The 21202-nt window shown below is 44.8% G+C and overlaps 1 long non-coding RNA gene across 4 annotated transcripts; it reads left to right on the top strand.

The window, feature by feature from the left end:
* The first annotated feature begins 34 nt into the window (after positions 1 to 34).
* LOC143832024 (uncharacterized) lies at positions 35 to 19826 on the top strand. Of its 4 annotated transcripts, none has more exons than XR_013229064.1 (4): positions 35 to 462; positions 1007 to 1058; positions 14393 to 14527; positions 18951 to 19826. It is a non-coding gene; the product is annotated as an uncharacterized LOC143832024 (long non-coding RNA). The 4 variants fall into 4 exon arrangements; XR_013229062.1 differs by having other exon boundaries at positions 12366 to 14527; XR_013229063.1 differs by having other exon boundaries at positions 35 to 1058.
* The last annotated feature ends 1376 nt before the right edge of the window (positions 19827 to 21202 follow it).

Here is a 21202-nt window from a genome sequence, read left to right as displayed (position 1 = left end):
CCGCTTGTGCGAGCCGGTTGGAGAGACTCGCTGAGAGGGGCGGAGAAAGAGGCGGAGACATTCCCTACAAGCATAACTGGCTCCTTCCGTCGCGAAAGGTCCCAAAGAGCCTCGTGTATGACTAGAGAAGGAAGGGAGTGCTGAGGGGGGCACGGCAAGAGTCTGGCTTCGCCTGGGCTCCGCTGGCCGCCGCCGGGTCTGAACTCGAGTTCCTAAATCCCTGCCGTCTTGCCTTGCTGACACAACTTGTCTGTCTTTGAATTTCTCTCCATGCAGTGGGCAGTGCTCAGCGTTATTTCCAGAAACGAGTGGAGTCCCCCCCCCCCCGCCGCCCAATGGTAGGAGTTACATTCGGCCGCAAAACAACAACCCCCTGTGTTTAGGCTGCAATCCTATGTATGGGGAATAAACCCCATGGAACTGGCCTGCGGTTACCACTTGCATGCTGCAAGTCCGAGACTGGTAGGTTGATGGCAGAGGGCTGCTGGCGAAAAACCTTTCCCCGCCTCTCATTTGTCCCATATGCATGCTAAAGGTCAGTGGCTTTAAATACTTCCCACGCCAGAATCATACTTCCAGCAAAATGTAGGAAGCACTCCCATTTTATGTGTCATTTTATTTATGTGTCATTTTTATAGTTTGAACTACTAGGTAGACAGTCTAGGGAGTCACTGCAAAAATCGTTTGGGGCAGTAATTTGAACATCTGCTTTGGATGCTTTTGTAGGAGAGGTTCTATTGTGCCTCCTCCCATTCTTTTTTATAAACTTCTGTATGGCCCAAAGTACTTCTGGCTCTACAGCAAAACGAATTTGAAACCACTAGACTCATTGGCCTTACCTTAAAAATAGCATGTTACCCTTGAATTTTAATTCCAGAAAGAGTATTTTGAAACTCACATGCTATAGAAAAGTTTTATTGTATTTATTTTATTTATACCTTGCCTTTCTCTCCAGCGTGGACCCATAGCTGTTTACATCATTCTGTCCTCCATTTTATCCTTACAGTGACCCTGCGAGAGGCTGTGACTGGCCCAAGGTCATCCAGCAATCTTATATGGTAAGACTCTTAGTCTGACATTCTAACCGCCACACCACACAAAACTCCTGTTTTTAAAGTGTCAAGCATTTCTCACATCAATATGCTTCATAATTTGTCATATAATGAAACAGAGAGCTGCAAAAGCAAGTTGCAAATTATATCCACTATATTCTGATGCATTAGCACATTTGTTTTTGTTCCCATTGTTGCATCAGGGTTTGTCTATTCTTAGAGAGAAGACTGCATGGCACAAGCAAGCTTTTATTAGCAAGTCTGTCTCAAGCCGAAAGCCTTCCAAGCACTGTGTCTCTACATTAAGATCCATTTGCAATGGTGGCATAGTGCCCACTACTGGATTAGTATTTTCTTCAAGAGAAGCATTTTGTATATATTCCATTCAGGTCCATGTAGTCCTAATAAGATTTTAAAGTATTGTAAAACATCAATGGAGACAACTATGTCTGTGGATGAAACTCACAGTCCTAAGTCTGATTCAACTAATGCATGCATGAAGTTCAGCAGAGAGAAAATATTCCAAATAATCTTTGCTAGTACATTCACTAAATATTAAAGGGAAAACATACAATAACACAAAAGGAAGAACAAAGAAAATGAAGGAGGCAAATAAGCAGAATTGGAAAAAAGTCTATAAAAGACTAGTAAAAAAGCCCACTGCAGTCAAAATGCAGTGGGCGCTAGGAGGGCAGGCCATGAGGGCGGCGGGGCTCTGTGGGCTCGCTTGGCAAGGCCAGTTTTGCGCTGTGGGGCCGGGGGCTCGCGGCATACCTGGAGTGCGGTAGGCTGGCAGGGCGTGGTGGAGGGTGGCGGCACCGGCGCTGGGGGCTCCTTAACGGTGTTGCTGGCAGCGGTGGTCCCGAGGCATCCTCCGGTGGGCGGCAGTGGCTGGGCGAGCCGAGGGGGCGATGTCTCGTTGTGTCGGCGCTTCCGGAGGCGACAGAAGATGCGACGGTGCTCTGACGGGCCGGAGATGGGCGGGCCGAGCGTGGCAATGGTGGCCGCCGCCGCAACCCCAAGAGCTTTTCTAAGCAGCAACGGGCGACCGCGGCCCCGCCCCCTCCGCGCCCTGGCGGCGGCTCAGCCGAGCGTCCTGACTGAGGAGGCGGGTAGGGAGCGAGCATTGAGGCCGCGGCTCGAGGGAACCTCCGGCAGTCGCGCAGAGCGCGGCTGCCGGGGGCTCCCAGCCTGGCGCCCTGATGCCTCCAAAAGCAACAGTCCCTGATCAGAGCCCAGATGTTGAAATCAAGAGGGAACAAACTAAAACTGAATCAAGGCAAGACATATTGATTGGGGAGGCTGATGTTCTAGATCAGGGGTAGTCAAAGTGCGACCCTCCAGATGTCCATGGACTATAATTCCCATGAGCCCCTGCCAGAACGCTGGTAGGGGCTCATGGGGATTGTAGTCCATGGACATCTGGAGGGCCGCACTTTGACTACCCCTGTTCTAGATGTTAAGTTTGTATGGGATGCTCCTGTCACTGGTAGACAAGGGGACGGTTGGAAGTAGATATGGGCCCAGTGTTGTTATTAAAGGAGTAAGGTTGGTTTATTTGTTTATACTTTGATATCTGACTTGAGACAGCCACAACACATAATCAAATTAAAACCATATCTGATCCACTTAATATTTCTGTAAGGGGTTGAAGGAGGAGCTGGTCTCATGGCTTAACTGCCACTCAGCACTTAATACACACTCAGGGCAGCTGTCCCACTTCTGGCTTGTCTGTCTGTTCAGTGGCCAGCCAGTCACCTTCTGTCCCCCACCCCTGACCACCCCCTCCTCCTTCCACTTCCCTCTGAGGCATGGAGGCTGCAGATTCCTGTTGCATGAGAGCTGCCCCTGCCAGTGAGTTCCATAACAGCTGCCTGCAGCCTTCCCAAGTCTTGGGGGGAGGCAGAGGCCATCCACAGAGTTCTTCCACCCCACCCCCTAATCTAGCCCCCATTGTATTCCTGAATGCAATGGGATTTGCCCCTAGTTTAAAATATGATACCAACAATTTAACATTTAACATTTTCACTGTTTCTACAAGCCCATTCTCTCTTCAGTCATTCTGACTGACACTATGATAGACTCCATAGACATGTTGGAAAATCAGCATATGAACAAAGTGCATGGGGGAGCACAGTTGTATCTCAGTTGTTCCAGCCTCAACTGTAGGCCCGGTGGAAGAGTGTTGTTGGCAGTGTAACTAGAAGTGCTCCCTTCCTATACCTACTATAGAGGATTTTCTTTTTAGACTCATCTTAACTACACTGATCAACGTGCCTTACATGAAACTGTCACTGAAGACAACAAAGTGGGCTGCTGGGAACATAAGGGGTTTGGCTAGAGCATCTGTTTGGCATGCAGGGGGTCCCAAATTGAATGTTCAGCAATGCCAGTTTAAAGATCAAGTAGTAGGTGATATAAAAACTTCCATCTGAGACGCTGGAAAGGTTCCAACAGTCTGAGTAGATCTCACTGGCCTTGTTGGGCTACTGATCTGATTCACTATAAAGCAACTTCATATGTTGTTAGGGTTGTGCGTGGCGGCACCCAAATTGGCTGTTCCAGGTCGACACAGCCAGCACCACGCTGCGGGAGGAGGGGAGGCATGGGCACTGGTGTGGCCTGGAACAGCCGATTCAGACGCCGCTGCGCACAACCCTAGAACTTCATATTATATCTCTTTCAAAACAATATACTTGTTCTATAAATTCTGTAGATTAATTTTATGGGGCTGGTTCAGAAGATCTTCCTTGCATCAAATAGAAATAGAAAGACAACATAATTCCTCACTCTTATCAGGCACTGCATGCTTATGGCAAATGCATTAAAAATTTAATCTGGTCACACAAGCAGCCTGACAGGAAGGGCTATGTGCTTGTGTTCCCCTGCTTGTGTTCTCCTGCTTTCACTGAAATGGAAAATTTTGAATCCATACATCGTTAAACTGATCTTAAGCAGTTATCTGAAGAAGTGTGCTTGCACACAAAAGCTTATATTGTGAAAACTTTGTTGGTCTTAAAGGTGCCACTGGATTCAAGCTTTGTTCTGCTTCTTCAGACCAACATGGCTACCCACCTGAAATCCATAGGCAGTCATGTTTGCTTATTTCTAACAGGACTAAGCAGCTCTGAAACGTGTTTGAAATGTGAGATCTGAAACACAAATTCACATCTCTCTTGCCATGAGCATTTTGTTACAGGGGCAGAACTATGGAAATGCTAAAGGGTTAACTTTCCCAAAAGCTATTTTACCTCAGAAAACAACTAATTTCAAACAAACCTGATTGGACAAAGATTCAAAGTTTTTGTTACCATTTTTCCCATGAATGACTGCAAATTTAGTTCTTTCTCAATAAAATATGGCAAAATATTGAGGATATGTCAATTATATAAATAGGGTAGATCCTGATTGTATCTAATTAGATAGCTTTACTTCATTTCAAAGGAAACAGTGTCCTACAAACACAAGATACAAAGCTCAGGCTTCTTTCCTGCAGTAAAGGTAATCTATAAGGAAGGCAGGAAGACAGGGGACATAGAAGAAGAACAAACAATGGAACTGTTTATAGTAGTATTTTGTTGTTGTTAGGTGCGAAGTCGTGTCTGACCCATCAAGACTTTGCACTCTGTAGCCTGTTTTTTTAATACCAGAAAAAAATTAATATTCTAGCATTAAACAAAGATTCAGAAGAGATAAATGGTTACAATAGATTATAGGAGCCCCAAAGTGCTTGAATTACATATGAAATATCTGAACTACAAAGTAAAATAAAGCACAAACTTGTTATCTACTTTTTATTAGTTTTTTAAAATATTCATTTAAAATTAATATATTGTTCATAGTGTTTAACAGTTTGTGCCCACAATCAAACTGTTTCATAGTCCTAGAGAAATTTATATTAATTGAAATAACATTTAATCTATCGTCTCTCTTCAAGAGGGGTGGTAATATGCTCATCTCATTCATTTCCTTTCTCCAAAGAATCAGACTCTGTATCTGCAGGAAGGTTCAGGGTATTACTGTTCCAATGTTTAAAGATAAAATTCAGTGTAATTTAAATGATTGTAGCTGCTTGTTGTAGGCCTATTAATAAGTACTTCGGAGTAAGCAACAAGTATAGTGGGTCATGCATATAGCATGGAAGTACAAATGAGGCAGTTTTGCATGCCTAGATGGGCCACAGAAGAGTCAGTGGAAGATTTCTAGTATGGTGCCATGTCCATATTCAACTAATGAAAAAGTCAGTAGAATGTATCTGTCATTGCCTTAATAAGATTATCCAAGATAGCCTTGTTTTCCATCATGTGAGACTGCAGCAAAACATTTCAGGGTTGCACTCAGATCCTTGCCACAAAGATAACAGCAATTTTCCTGATCTGATCTCAAATAGAGTTTGAATTGTCTACTTTGAAGCATCAGCAATAGGAAAGCCTAACATAAAAATGGTGCTACTGGACTCTGATTTTATAAAAATGGACTATTAGGCTTCTTTCATGTGAAGAAAACCATGTAGACATTTGTATCAAAGTCCCAGCAATTTCAAGCTGAGTCCACTAAAGCAGGGGCAGTCAACCTGTGGTCCTCCAGATGTCCGTGGACTACAATTCCTGTGGTCCTCCAGCAAATGCTGGCAGGGGCTCCTGGGAATTGTAGTCCATGGACATCTGAAGGACCACAGGTTGACTACCCCTGCACTAAAGTATCTAGGAATTTAGGTAATGACTAGTCCTACATCCTTTTATGAAAAAAGTTATTATGATATCCCTTAGGTTTGCAGATACATTTAGGACTGAAGTGTTCATTGGCAGGAAAGAAGAACTTTTTTATTACCACTTATAAAACAAACCAGTAGAAATAAAAGCATAGCAATAACATTAAGATAAAGAATGAAGTAATTTGTAGCCATTAAGACACTTCAAGAACAAACATAGAGGTAGGCATGCTCCTAAATTCATTTAAATATTATGTGAAAAGGGGTACTTTAAATCATGTAAATTCTGATCAGCCACATCTTACCAACGGAACTGGGGCCACTAAAAATGGCTGAATAGGAAGAAATTCTAAAACAAATGTTTTTTTTAATTGTCTTAACGGAGTAGCACAAGTTCTGGAATAAACAAGATTTACTCTTTTAGTCTAAATAACATACCTTTTGAAACTAATATTACCTAGAAATTATTAGTGAAAGTGAGAACAGAGTACATGATCTGGAAAGAAGTCTGGAGTAATGTCCAGACAGAAATGCTGGCAGATCCACTTTGAGGCACAACATCGTAAAATAAAAAAATACCATCACAGGATTACTGGACCTATCAAGTTCTTTTGAAGGAGACAGACCAGAGATATGAACTTAAGCTGTTAGCTAGTATCCTCATTTACCTTTGGATGTACAGTATATATGTAGTATATAAAGATTCTCCATCTCTTCACAGGAATATGGCTTAGCTCCATCCACATCAACATTTGATGTTTTATTTATATTAATAATAATTAGCAGTGAAAAGCTACTTTCACACATTTCTATACCAGGGAATGGCTATCCAACGTTAAGGTATACTCAAATTGAGATAATGCACAAAAGGAAAACATATTTCACTAAATCTTATGACACACTTATAACATAGATATCAAGCAGAAGTGCTTGCACTCGAAAGCTCATGCCTTGAATAAATCTTTGTTAGTCTTAAAGAAACCACTGGACTCTGATTTTGTTTTGTTGTGCTGCTTCAGACCAACACAGCTACCCACTTGAATCCTTCCTTAGAGAGTTAGCATTCAAGCCAAAACAGTTTTGATACATGTGAAGGGGAGGAAGGATTTGAAAAATCTACCTGAAATATGCATTATTTGTGTCTCTTCTGAATAATATCCTTCAGTGCAGCCATTATTCCTCTATCACTGGGTCAACATGGACACATTGATCTCAGAACCACCTGTTTTCAAAGATTTAGAAAGTGACATAACTTTTAGAGACCAGTCAACTAAGAAACTGACTATAATACATACAATATAGATATCTTATTCATCTTAACCCCCGCCCGCGGTGCCCGCGCCGTAAAGGCTTAGGGGGAGGAGTTAGGGTGGGCTCTGTCCGGGATGAGGAAGGGTGCCGATTGGCCCCTTCCTCCAGTTGCTCCCTTGCTGGCGGCCTGACATGGCAAGAGGCGCAAAGTGCCTCCGACGCATCAGGCCACCAGCCACGGAGCAACCGCCAGTCGTGTGCAGCGCGGCTGGTGGGTGCTCCGTGGCCGGCGGCCTGACGCGGCGAGAGGCGGCGGGGCCGCAATCGCCAGGGCCGCAATTTGTCCTGCTTGTGAAGGAGCCGCGATCGGCACTGGCGGCGGGCCCAAGCTCGGTGGTGGCGCGATCGGCGCCGGCAGCCGAGGAGCTGCGATCGACGGCGCCAGCCCTGAGATCGGTGCCGGCCCTGAGATGGGCGGGGGCGGAGGAGGAGCCGCAATCGGCAGCGCCGGCCCCAAGATCCGCGGTGGCGGACGAGGAGCCGCGATCGCCAGCGGTGGCCCCAAGATTGGCGGCGGCGTGATCGGCAACGGTGCCGGAGGAGCCGCGATTGGCAGCGGCGGGCCCGCGATTGGCGCTGGCGCCAGAGCCGTGATCACCCGCAGCGGCGCCACCCCACCCCCACCTTGCCCGCACACAGACTTTGCTGCCTGAGGTAGGCAGCGCCGCCGGCGGGAGGGCCAGGACTAACAGCTAGCACCCGCTGTATTCCTACTACAGCGGACCTATTTTCTAGTTTACTATATTAGGACAAGTTGATAATCCAACCTAACAGGACAAACATGTGTGTGTAAATATTTAAAATCTTTTAACCGCTCCTGCGGAGCAGATTAAATGAAAAGGGTAAGGGCTGTTGGGGAGGAGTTAGGGCGGGCCCTGTCCTGATTGGGCCCTCCGAGTGTCCATCCAGGGCCAAGCCACCAATGGGGAGCCGCGCGAAGCGAAGCGCGGCTCCCCATTGGCAGCTTGGCCCGACCTTGCCTGCCCGGCCGGGGACTCACTTCACAGATTCAACTAGCAGCCTGCGGAGTGAATCCTCCAGCTCGGGTCCTCCTCCATCTTCAGAAAGGAGCAGGGACACCGCGTCACAGATGCTTTGATCAAGGGAGAAGGCCCTGGAATGCTGCGGGGTCGCGGCGTGGCTTCCTGCCTTCTCCCGGGCCCAGGAGCGGCCTTGTCGCGTCTGCAACACAGCGAGGCTGCTCCTGGGGCTGGGAGAAGGCCCCAGGATGCTGCGGGGTGGGCAGCTGCTTTGCTGCCTTCTCCCGGCCCCAGACGCGGCCTCACCACATCGCTGATGTGGCCAGGCCGCTCCTGGGGCCAGGAGAAGGCCCCGGGACACTGTGGGGTGGGCGGCTGCCTTGCTGCCTTCTCCCGGCCCCAGCCGCGGCCTCACCATGTCGCTTACATGGCCAGGCCGCTCCTGGAGCCAGGAAAAAGCCCCGGGACGCTGATGGGTGGGTGGGTGGCGGCTCGCCGCCTTCTCCCGCCCCCAGGAGAACAGCCTGTGGCCAGGAGAGCCCCCCAGAAGGCGGACCACTTGTCCCCGCATCCCAGACCCCCAGGAAACCTTCGCCCTACGAAGGCTTCCCCGGGGACTGGCCCCTAGCGCCCATTTTATTGCTGAATAAAATAGGCTTTATTCCTAGTATATTTATATAGGAGATTCCCATGCTCAGATAATTTTTGTTCCGCATTGCTCCTGTCACTGACCTCAGACAAGCACCACTTTATCGCTGTAAATTCCTTAATAACACTTTAATGGAAACTACTCACCATTTTCCTTGATAAGTTTATTGCACATTGGGAGGCAGTTAATTAGCAGCCGAAGACCATAAATACCATTTTTTATCTTTGCACATATTTAGGCAAGTGACTGTGTAGCCTCAAAACTCCCCAAGGCAAGCCATAAAACACACTCATTACTAGATAGATGTGCTTCCATCTTGCCTTTCAATTCCAATTTTAAGGAACCTGATCATGGTAAGTTCTAAGCACTATTTCCTACTTATTTATTGTAATGTACTACAAAGAATCAAGGCATAATATAAACTGCAGACATAATAGATGCGTGGAAAGCTGTGTTTGACTTAATTTCTTTCCCTAGAAAGGGAGTGGGTGACATATTCTAAAGTCTTGCCCACTGTCAAGACTCTGAACCTTTAACCCATTTTTCACTAACCTTCTCTACCTAGTTCCCTTGAGAAAATACACACACATTTGAAATATGCTTATCAAATGTAGAAACTCAAATGCTAGGGCAGTCGTTCTCAACCAGGGTTACTAGTAACCCCCAGAGTTACTCCAGAGTCTTGGAGGGGTTATTCAAGTTGGGGGGGAGGGAGGGAGGGATGCATGCATGCCTGCAGACAGACAAACAGACAGACCTGGAGATAAGCAGAGTGTTTTTCTGCTCATCTGTCTGGTCTGGTGGCCTTGTTGAATTCACACACAATGGAAAAGGACCGAGATGGAAGAGCTGAATCTGCTGCACTCCCCCCATAGGCTCCTTTCATTTCAGAATTTCTTTGTAGATCCCCACTAACAGAAAATGGCTGGAGGAGGCTGTTGCAAATAAATGGATTCAAATACGGAAGCAGGTGAGAACTGTGTTCAATGCCACAGAGTCTATCTTCCAAAGCAGCCATTTCTCCAGAGAAACTGGAGAAAAGTCTGGAGATGAATTACAACATTACAATGATCTCCAAATCATACAGATCATTTCCCCTGAGGAGAGTTGCTGCTTTACATGGTGGGCTTTATGACAGCTGAGATGAATGCTTCCTTGTTTTGCTCAAGCAAAGGAAACTCACTTCTTATTTATTTATTTATTGTATTTATATACCGCCACTCCCAGGAGTACTAGCTAATGGCTATAAAATGGCTATAAAATGGCTATAAAACAGATAAAACATTCTAATCAATAAAACCCCAATTCTAATTAATCAATAAAAAATTCTAATGTCCAAAGATGATAGTATAATAATACTATCCCATGACGTTTCACTGAGCCTGGTTCTCATAAAGAATGCCGCCTAACAGTGCTACTGATGTAAAAAAAAAAACATAAAATGGCAGGAGAATGTCAAAACAATGTCAAAAACAGGGGTGGGGGGACCAGACTATTAATGGGTGCAGACATAGTTTAATACACAGTTCTGCCACCCAGGGGGAGAGAAGGAGGAGCCTGATCTTATCACCCCAGTCTTTCTACCCAGACTCAACTGAACACATTTGATTTTATTAGTGATGCTATGCACACTATAAACATGTGACTTCTAGGGGTGTGGCAGGGAGGCTTGGCCAGCTGGCATCACTTCTGGGGTTACTTGAAATCTGGAGGATACTTCAGGAGTTACTTCACAGTCAAAGGGTTGAGAAAGGCTGCACTAGGGCAATCCTGTTTTGATAGGGCTTGCCAGTTGCCACCTTAATTCTGGCTGGAGCTAGGAGCAAGAGTCCATGGCAGATTTCCAAGTTGGGTAAGTATTACACTTTGAATGGCAATGCAGAATTTGCAAACACTATAAAGCAACATCCTCAAACTAAAAAAGGTCAATACATAAATTTCCTCTTTTCTTTGTGGTAAAGTTTCCAAACACATCTTGAGGCAATCCATGAGGATTTTTCAAGAGTAATTCCACAACACATTGATCAATCCAACCACATCCCATTACTTTGAAGTGGCCAGACCATGTTGAAGTAGTTCAAGACAACACGTGTTGCGATGACCTGTTATAAGCATTCTCCCCAAAGAGTTATGCAGAAGATAGGAAGCAGTTGTGATAAGCAGCCTTTCATACTTCCAGGTAACAGATGTAGGGTTTCCTTCATGTCTACAAATAATTGTTGATAAAAAAATCAGTAGCAAATAATGAGAGATCCCATATTTCTAAGGGCAAACAGTCAGCAGCTAAATATCTTATTAGAGCCCATGAAATAGTCCTCAGGCAATAAGCAAATTTGGAGTTCCCCAATAAGTCTAGATGTTCACTACCAACGTGTATAATGATTAGAGGGCTGGAACTGAGAAACCCAGGTGCAAATCCTCAGGTTTGTTTTTCGGGGGATGAAGAGTTCTGGGGAACTTGAAGACTATTTGCAATAAGATTAGGCAGCTGTTTTTACAAATAATTTGCTAGACAGTTCAGGGAGCTTGTACTTATTGACATGCATACTATTGTTAAAGATGTCTTTTCAAAATAAACTCTTTCTTAGACAGCCTCTCTCCTCTATTGAGATAAATGAAACGGCAAATCAGAGACAAAGCTTTGCCTCTCAAAGGAGAACTGTCATTGCCGCAGGCATGCCATGCAGTAAAATGTATTAGCTCAATCAGCTTTCTCCTTGGTTCCAAGAAAGAAGTTGCTATTAGCCTGTCACTAGGATTTAGAACTGGTTTTTATTTTATTTTTAATGTACAAAACTAGAATAAGCCTCCAGTTACCAAGGTCCTGTTGTTTGTGCAACTTCAGAAGTGTTAGAGCTGCCTCAAGCCACCTCCTTCAGACAACTGACAACCTCATGTAGCAGAGTCTGAACAGCAGATTTTACCACCCACACAGTTGTTTCTGAAGCTTGAGGATGTATTTCAACATGGAAGCTGAAGGGCTAGTTAGGATTGCCTAATACAAAAGCAGGAAGTGAAGTTCAGACCATCTACAATCCATTTATATACATTCCTGACACAGTGAGACACTCTTCCTGTGCAAAACCTACTCTAGAAATATACACGAACGACCCTCAGAAGGAAACCTTTGGGTTGTGGAAATTTTAAGAGAAAAGAGTTTTATTCAGTTAAGAATATAATGAGATAAAGCTCACAGGTACTAACTCCTTCCCTTCCCCACAAGGTTTTAAAATTAATTGCCCATTGTTTTGCAATATTACAGCTAGAGTAACAATGACTGGCCATTTGCTTCTGGGCACAGCTCAAAGGAATGGTGCTTACCTTTGAGGACCTACATGCCTTCAGACCAGAGCATTCCGGAGACTGCCTCTTTCCATTTCATCCAGCCCACTGGCCAAGATTTTTTTCCCTCTGCTGTAGAGGTGAGGTGGGTGGCAACTGGCGACAAGTGGGGGAATGCCTCACCTATGGGATGCCTTTCCTCTTGAGGCTCCCTTGGTGCCTATGCTAGGCTTTTGATCAAAGCATTTGTTTATTCAGGCTTTTAATTCAGGGTTGTGGTTTTTAAACATGTGTTATGAGCTTTTCAATTACCTATGTTTTTATGGATTTTAACCAACAACTACAGTGTTCTAGGTTTTATTATGTTTTTTTATGAGCAGGTTGTCTGGACAGAATTTTTTCAACTAAATCAACAATGGAATTGTTCTTGGGCTTTTCCTGCCACAGCACTGTTATAATGTGCTGCCAGCCTATAACACAGATAAGTGAACGTTGGTTCTTGTATCAATAATGGAATGGGAGGTATCGATGCTAACTTATCCTGTGCCAGCACAATCACTATCCAAGTGCAATTTGCACCATTACATTGTGTACCTTTATTTTAAATGACCATATCATTTCAGGATTGGAAAGCTGAGAAACACACAAAAAATTCCCAAAGCCCTTTCTACCCAAATAAAAATGATGTTTTGGCAGCCAGCACCAAATTTTGGAATGTTCAATCAATAATATGCTCAAAGGCTTTCACAAAAATTGTTATCTGGCATTTTTTAAATTATAACATAAGGTGATCAGATTTTAACATTGGTAAAGCGGGACACCATTGACCGGGGGGGGGGGGAATTCTTGATTAAAAATTTGGTCTATATGGAGCAACAAAAAGTTTCATAGAATGCATAGAACACAAAAATAGTATATGTGTATATATATATATATATATATGTATGTATGTATGTATGTATGTATGTATGTACACACACACACACACACACACACACACACACACACACACACACACACACACACACACACACACACATATATATATATATATATATATATATATATATATATATATACATATAAATTTCAACATAATTACTATTTGCCAGGTACTCCCAGATGTCCCTCCAAAAGTGGAACAATCTGGTCACCTTCCTATATCATGGTGGTGGTAATTAACTCAGGCCAAATTTATATTTGTTGCTTACAGACCTTTTGAATTGGTTTTATGCCATTGGTACACATGTGCGTATGTGAAACATTCATGGAGGGTTTTATATGCATTCCTGTCAGAGTTATTTTTTAAGACTCAGTGATCATATAGCAATTATGATTAAAAACCCAAATAATATGGACACTGGGCACCATATTATTGCTCTTCTTGCCTGATAACAGACTACATTTTGACTCTGCAATATGCCTGCCACCAGAAGTTTCTATCTACAATATTTATTTCTGAAATTCACTCCACAAAAGGCCTTGCAGATCTCGCTTCATTTATTCAAAGGCTTTATTTAAATTCCTTCCTTCATTTATATTATATATATTAAAAGGTTATTTTCAAACTGTTATATATTAAAAGGTTATTTATAATGGGTTATATATTAAAAGGTTATTTATAATGTCAAATGTGCATGTTCCACTCCCTCCATTTTCAGAAACATCGATGTATTTATAGCACATGATCCAATATAGTACATGTTGCTTCTCCCTCAAATATAAGATACATTCCTAGTCTACCCTAATCTCTTTTGTGTATTCCAGATGCACAGTAGATTGAAAATCCCTGTGGTCAAGGATAAGAGGCTGCATTATTTCAGTGCCTTCCACTTAGGAAGTCTAGAATACAGTGTGAACATACACCCTCATCGGCCATTCTATAGTTTCCACGAAAAAAAGTGGACGATTCCAAAGTTGTAACAAAGAAGAGACGGAATCTGTCCAGAGTCAAAGTCTAAATAAATGAGATAAGAGACTTTTTATCTTCTAATACTTAATTAAGCCAGTGGACAGATTCCGTCCATTCTACAGTGTCCAAGCAGAGATGTCAGACTAGACTAGATTGCCTGTGAGGTACATCAAACAGATGCAATACCATTTTTTACCATTAGCACAGGCTTACTATGTAAATGCTCATACTGTACCAATGGTAAGACTTAAATGAAATGGCACACCGATCCTTAAACACATGCAAGCTGTACTACACTAAACTGTAATGAGTTTTGTTTTAAAAATACTTGTAGGTTGGTTTTTAAGTTTTTAGAATTACTTCAGTCTATCACCTGTTATTTTTAAATAACAAAACTGGTACCGAAAGTTTAAAATATATATGCATATACTTGCCAGTTTCAGTTGTGCTTCCTTTTTTGATTTGACACATTAATGATCTTTTTGCCCTTTTCAGGTGCAGTTCTTTCAGATTTAGGATCGAATGACTATGTATTTGGTAGGGGATATGGCAGGTGCTGAGGAAATGTCAGCTGAAGGGATATTGCTTTGGAACATTCTCTGCACCTCTGATATGAAGGAAGATCCTTTGGTACATGTTTTAATCCATTTATTTTCCCTCAACTTTTGGCATTCTGATTTATTTTTAAGCTGGTGAGCTGAACCTGGCTCTGAAGTTATAGAAGATATAGAAGAACTCACCAATAAGCCTGTGGGAAAAGGATATATTATACTATCTCCAAAGCCCGTTCCTAAGAACAGGCCCTGAATGGATCCCCTACCCTGGCCCATGGCCAGGCAGCTTAAGGTGGCTTTGAGCCACAGCTCGCAGCCAAATCAAGTGGGGCAGGCGGGGGCTGGGCAGCTCATTAGCAGGGCTGAGACAGAGCTCCTTAGCAGGCAGTCAGCAGGCCAGGAGGCTCTCGTTAGCTAGTCCTCCACCATGACCCTTTGCCCAGGGCCCTCTTACCTGCTGCTGGCTCAAGGCACTGAAGCGTCTGAGAGCAAAGAGGCTAGAGTCCAGGGCCGGAGGATGGGAGCCACAGGGGCAGGGCCAATCAGGACAAACCTGGCTGCACCCTAATTGGCCCTATTCTAACTTGGACATCCGGACACGTCCCACCCCCTAGGCTGTTTCAGAAATATATAGAGGAACAACAATGGATAAAGATTGTTAAACAGTTGTCAATTTCAAATCAGTTTTATTCTCATAACTGAAATGATAGTAATCCTTACTTCAGAGCTTGGATTTTAAAGACAGTTTTGTAGGGGTTGAATGTAATAAGGATTCCCTGTCTGAAAACAGAAGCACTCTTCCTCAGGTGAACTATTTAAGGAAGCTGGCATTCACTGAATTAGAGTCATGGTCCATCAAAGTCAGTATTCACATGTCTATTCAGATTGACAGCAAGTCTCCAAAGATGTTTTTATTACCTGTTACCTGATCATTTTAACTGAATATGCCAACATGGGACCATCCCCTACACCAGTGGTACCCAACCTTTTTGAGGCTGGGGACCGGCAGGGCAACTGCCAGCCCGCGCATGGCATGCATGCGTGTCTAGGGCCGCGCATGCGCACATGCGCAATGCGCTACCAAAATCGTGCATGTGCGGCACTTTCGCTCATGCGCGTAAGTGCCACGCATGCACGATTTCGACCGTGCATGGCGTATGTGCGCATGCGCGGCCGTGGCCCTGATTCCCTCTCCCCCCCTCCCGCAGTAAGAAGCTTCCCGGGCCGCAAGCTTGCGGCCTGGGAAGTTTTTTACTGCAGGGGGGGGGCGGGGAGAGGGAGCCGCGGCCCGGCGCCAAGGCCTTCACGGCCCGGCACCAGGCCACAGCCCGCGGGTTGGGGACCACTGCCCTACACTATATTTAATAATAATACTAGTGATACATTCTGAGCTGCCAGTAATAGTATAGTTTCATTTTGAAGTTAGAGCGTGGTTAGCTTGCTATGACAGTCCCATCCATTTCCCTCCCACAGAGGCAAGATTTTTCCTCCATTTTGCTTTCCCTTTACTGACCAAAACATCCTAGTAATGTGTTTTCTTCTTTGCTAAAAACTCTGGCTGTTCCACCCTGTCACAATATGATATTTTGGCTCAGACCAGGATCCTGCTTTACCTTAAATGACTTAAGTGGCACTCAAGGCATTTTGAAATTCAAAAAATTACAAAATATTTTACTTAACATAAAGGGGAAAGGTTAGGTGAGATCAGGGGTTAAAATTTCTGAGCTAAAACCAGTACATGCACAGACTTTAGTTCTTATATTTCAGGCTAGTGAGACTTTCTTAAGCTTGTGACTTAAACCTTTGTGTTGTGAGGCTTTTATTCCAGTTTTACCCCAAAACCCTTCAGTACACTTTTTGGGGGGTATTTTCTAACTCATTTGGTTTCCAGAAGGCTGGTATACTCCTTCCAGTACCCAAACCTCTTCTCTTGAAACACCAGTTTTATATTTTTAGCTAATTCTTATGGTCTCTAAAAGGCCCTTAACCTCACCAAACCAGGGATCTCTACACTCTTCAGAGCTAACTCCCTATTTGACTGGTTAAGGAAATTCTCCTCTCAATAGATCTATCCCTTTTCTTTGGCTCAGAATGGGAGTTTATGTTTAACTACCCTCTCATCCTTGCCAACATTCCCCAGTTTTCCTGCCTTTATTAAAACTACTGTCAATTCTGAAACTGTCAGTACTAAATTCTTCTCAGGTATGTCTGAAACAAGACTGTATACTACTTGGCAGTGAGTTCAGAAGTCTTCCTGTGCTCAACTGATTCTAACCAATCAGTTTGCTTAGTCAGTCAAAGATCCCTATCAGTCAAAGATCTCTGTTTCTGTGAACCCTTCAAAGTCCTTTAGTTGTTTGTACGGCACATATAAGCATAATAAAAGTACAGTCCATCACACATGCCAATTTTGATCAGGGGCTTCCGAGACAATTTTTAGAAGTCTAGCACTAGTAAGATGTTATGGCTAACCTGCCCGATTAAGCACAATAGCAAGTTGGGGAATAAGAGAAACGGATGTACTATATATGTGTTTTTAAAAAAACACAAAGATGGGTGCTGCAAATGAGAACAGCTAGTCCTCCAACAGAAAGTCTAATATAAACAACAGTATGCTGATCAATACCAGCAAAGCTAAATTTATTTTTTATCTACAGCACACCCATCCTGCTAGGGAAGCAATTAATGTATTAATTTACTAAACACAGTTGACACTGGGCACAGGTAAGAGTTAAATTGCATAATTTGTATAGTGATATTCTACAGTATGAGCCTCTTGTGGCGCAGAGTGGTAAGGCAGCAGAAATGCTGTCTGCAGCTGTCTGCCTATGAGGTTGGGAGTTCGATCCCAGCAGCCGGCTCAAGGTTGACTCAGCCTTCCATCCTTCCGAGGTCGGTAAAATGAGTACCCAGCTTGCTGGGGGGTAAACGGTAATGACTGGGGAAGGTACTGGCAAACCACCCCGTATTGAGGCTGCCATGAAAACGCTAGAGGGCATCACCCCAAGAGTCAGACATGACTCGGTGCTTGCACAGGGGATACCTTTACCTTTATTCTACAGTATATTTACTATCTGAGAACAAGGGAAAAGCTGCAGCTTCACAGTTGAGATAGAGTATTTTAAAATGAAATTTTCTTGTAATAGAAGTGACATTTATTTGCATAGTAACCACACATTTATTGCATTACAAATCCCCCTACCCCTACCAGTTCTGAATACTTATGTCAAATGCAGGCAATGTTATATAGTTTAATTCAAAGAACTGCTAATCAAGATCCATCAGTAGATTCTGCTTCTTTCCCTTTGTTACCATTGCTACAAGGAAATCCGTACCTGTTCCATTAGAATGCATCAGAATGTTTCTATCCCTCCTTGTTTCTCAATCAATTCAAAAATCTTCTTTGAAGTTCTCTTGTCTTTCAGATGGTTTAGTGTTGTTGTTAGGTGCGAAGTCATGTCCAACCCATCGTGACCCCGTGGACAATGATCTTCCAGGCCTTCCTGTCCTGTACCATTCCCTGGAGTCCATTTAAGTTTGCACCAACTGCTTCAGTGATCCATCCAGCCACCTCATTCTCTGTCGTCCCCTTCTTCTTTTGCCCTCGATCGCTCCCAGCATTAGGTTCTTCTCCAGGGAGTCCTTCCTTCTCATGAGGTGGCCAAAGTATTTGAGCTTCATCTTCAGGATCTGGCTTTTTAAGGAGCAGTCAGGGCTGATCTCTAGGACTGACTGGTTTGTTCTCCTTGCAGTCCAAGGGACTCACAAGAGACTTCTCCAGCACCAGAGTTCAAAAGCCTCAATTGTTTGACACTCAGCCTTCCTTATGGTCCAACTTTCACAGCCATACATTGCAACTGGGAAGACCATAGCCATGACTAGACACACTTTAGTTGGCAGGATGATGTCTCTGCTTTTTAGGATGCTGTCTTGATTTGCCATAGCTTTCCTCCCCAGGAGCAAGCGTCTTTTAATTTCTTTGCTGCAGTCCCCATCTGCAGTGATCTTGGAGCCCAGGAAAATAAAATCTGACACTACCTCCATTTCTTCCCCATCTATTTGCCAGGAATTGAGAGGGCCAGATGTTTTCTTGATGTTGAGTTTCAAGCCAACTTTTGCACTCTTCTCCTTCAGCCGCATCAACAGGCTCTTTTGTTGCTTTTCGCTTTCTGCCATTAGAGTGGTATCATCTGCATGTCTGAGGTTGTTGATATGTCTATTTAGTGTTACACCAGCTTAAGAAAAGAATATTTTTAGTTCAGGAGTAAGATTGGACTACAATGTAAACCATTACAATCTTGTCTCATACATTTGCCATGAAACCTTAAAATCCAGTCCTATACTTAAAAAAAAATATTAAGTGTTTACGATGCTTAATGCTGTGATTTAGGGGGGGAAACATTTAAAAGAACTTTGCCCACTTTGTGTGGGTTCTCATGGTAGCCAATAATTCATAGAACATTAAAATACTCAAAAACTAAACATTTATGTTAACCCAGGAAAACAGCAGTTCAACTCCACCAGGAACCTGGGAGTGATACTTGATGCCTCCCTCTCAATGGAGGCTCAGATTACGACGGTAGCACGGCTGGCATTCTAGAACCTTCGCCAAGCTAAACTACTAGCACTCTACTTGACCTCGGAACATCTAGCCACAGTGATCCACGCGATGGTCACCTCTAGGCTGGACTTCTGTAACTCGCTCTATGCTGACCTGCCCTTATCCTTGATTTGGAAACTGTAATTGGTCCAGAATGAGGCTGCCAGGGTCCTCACAGCAACATCTTGGAGGTTCCACATCCAGCAGCTGTACTGGCTCCCGGTTGAATTCCAGATCAGGCTTAAGGCCATACATGGTTTGGGCCAAGTATACCTGAGGGATCACCTCTCCACCTACACCCCTCAGAGCCTTGTGCTCTACTACCTCCAACCTCCCGGGCCCCAACGAAGCCCATTTGACCTCAACCAGGGCCAGAGCTTTCTCCATTCTGGCCCCCAGAGGAGATCAAGGCCCTGACAGAACCTCAACAGTTCTGCAGGGCCTGCAAAGGGGAGCTCCTCCGCCAGGCATTTGGTTGAGGCTGACTCAAACCATCGCTTCCAAATGGCCCCCAAACCCCCCTCCTACTACGACTGCTACCAATCTGCCTAACCCACTGGGTCCCAGTAAGAATTGAGCTGAGGCTCATTTACAGTTCCATCATTCTCTAATGTTATTGTTGTTATCATGTTAAGGTTATTGTTGTTATGATGTTATTGCTGTTATCACATGTTGCTATGCTATCTGTATCTTTTTTCCTGTTTCCTGTAAACCGCCCTGAGCCTCTGGGGAGGGTGGTATATAAATAAATAAACAAACAAACAAATAAATAAATATGCCAAAAATAAACATGAATCAGAAGTTGATCATCATAATCATTGTCCAGGCTGAAAGTCATGCTGAAAACTAAGTAATGATTTGGCACTTAAAGACTAGCAAGCAGCAGGACAATCAAACTCCTGGGGTGCAGTTCCAGAAGTTGTGCACAATGACAAGGACTTTGGAGTCCCTCTAGACCCATGGTCCCCAACCCCCAGGCCGCGTACCGGTACCAATCCATGGATCAGTTAGTGCTGCCTCGGGAGCTGCCCTGCCAGTCTGCCGCTGGCTCACCTTTGGTGCTCTCCAGTGGCCGCCCCCTTGGCGTGGCACTGCGCAGCTGCTGCTGGCAGCGCCCCCCAGCGGGCGGCAGGAAGTCAGGGGCACCGGCGGGGAAGCAGGTGGAGCAGGGGCTCAGGAGGGGGTGGTGATGTCCGTCAGCAAATCTTTCCCCTCTCCCTGCAGCCTTCCTTCTCCACGGCAAACCGGCACCTTCGTGCCCACCTCAAGTGGCCTGCTCGCCTGTCCGTCCTGAACTTGTCCCAAGGAAGTGGAATCACGCTTCTTCAGCAGCTGGCTGAGTTGCCCCTGCAGTGGCCAGAAAGTTCTGCAACGAGCGAGCACCTTGCCTGCCCAAACTTTTGCCCACACTGAGCTTGTGGCACCGTTCCGCCATGCTGGCTCTTTTGCCCACTCCCCCTCCCCCTGCCCTTGCAGGGGTCACTTTGTCACTGCAAAAGTGTGTGCACGGCTGCCGCTGCCTGGAGAACGCTCAGTGGGGTCCTCAGCAGATAGGTTCAGGGCCCGAGACAGAGTGCCCTGCCAGGATGTGTGGGATGCAGTGGTAAGCTGCTTGCACCCGGGGGGAGGGGGGGCATAGCTTCTTGGATTTGCCCGGCAGCCTCAAAGTGCTCCAGCACTGTCTTTGGGGCAGAAGTGCATGGTCGCGGCCGTGCTCTGGCATCAGGGTTTGTGCCCTTGTGCTGCAATACAAAGTTGCAGGTCTTCTAAAGATGGGGCATGGGGGGGGGGAGGACTTCTGTATTCCCCTTTTACTGCCCCTAACTATCTGTGTAGTTCTTGGGGGGTGCCTTTCAGAGTCATTATGCAAGGGGGCAACCCTGTTAGTTGCAACCCAAACAAATCCAGTGTGGGTCACTGGAACCAAGTTTGAGTCTGGTGGCACTTTTAAGACCCCAAAAGTTGTATTCAAGGTGTAAGTTTTCTTGTGCAAGCAGGTATCTCAAGAAGTGCGTGTACATCACTTGGTGGCGTTGCTGGTAGTCACTGAGCAATCACGGGAATGGGGGGTAGGGACTCTTCTCACCAGCGGTTAGTGACAGTTTGGCCTCCAGGGCAGCCCTTGGTCTCCAAGCTGTGCAGGCTGGAGTG

Source organism: Paroedura picta, chromosome 3, assembly GCF_049243985.1.
Source record: "Paroedura picta isolate Pp20150507F chromosome 3, Ppicta_v3.0, whole genome shotgun sequence".
NCBI classification, from domain to species: domain Eukaryota; kingdom Metazoa; phylum Chordata; class Lepidosauria; order Squamata; family Gekkonidae; genus Paroedura; species Paroedura picta.
Note: the sequence above shows the minus strand (reverse complement) of the source record. Positions and strands in the feature narration are given on the sequence as shown.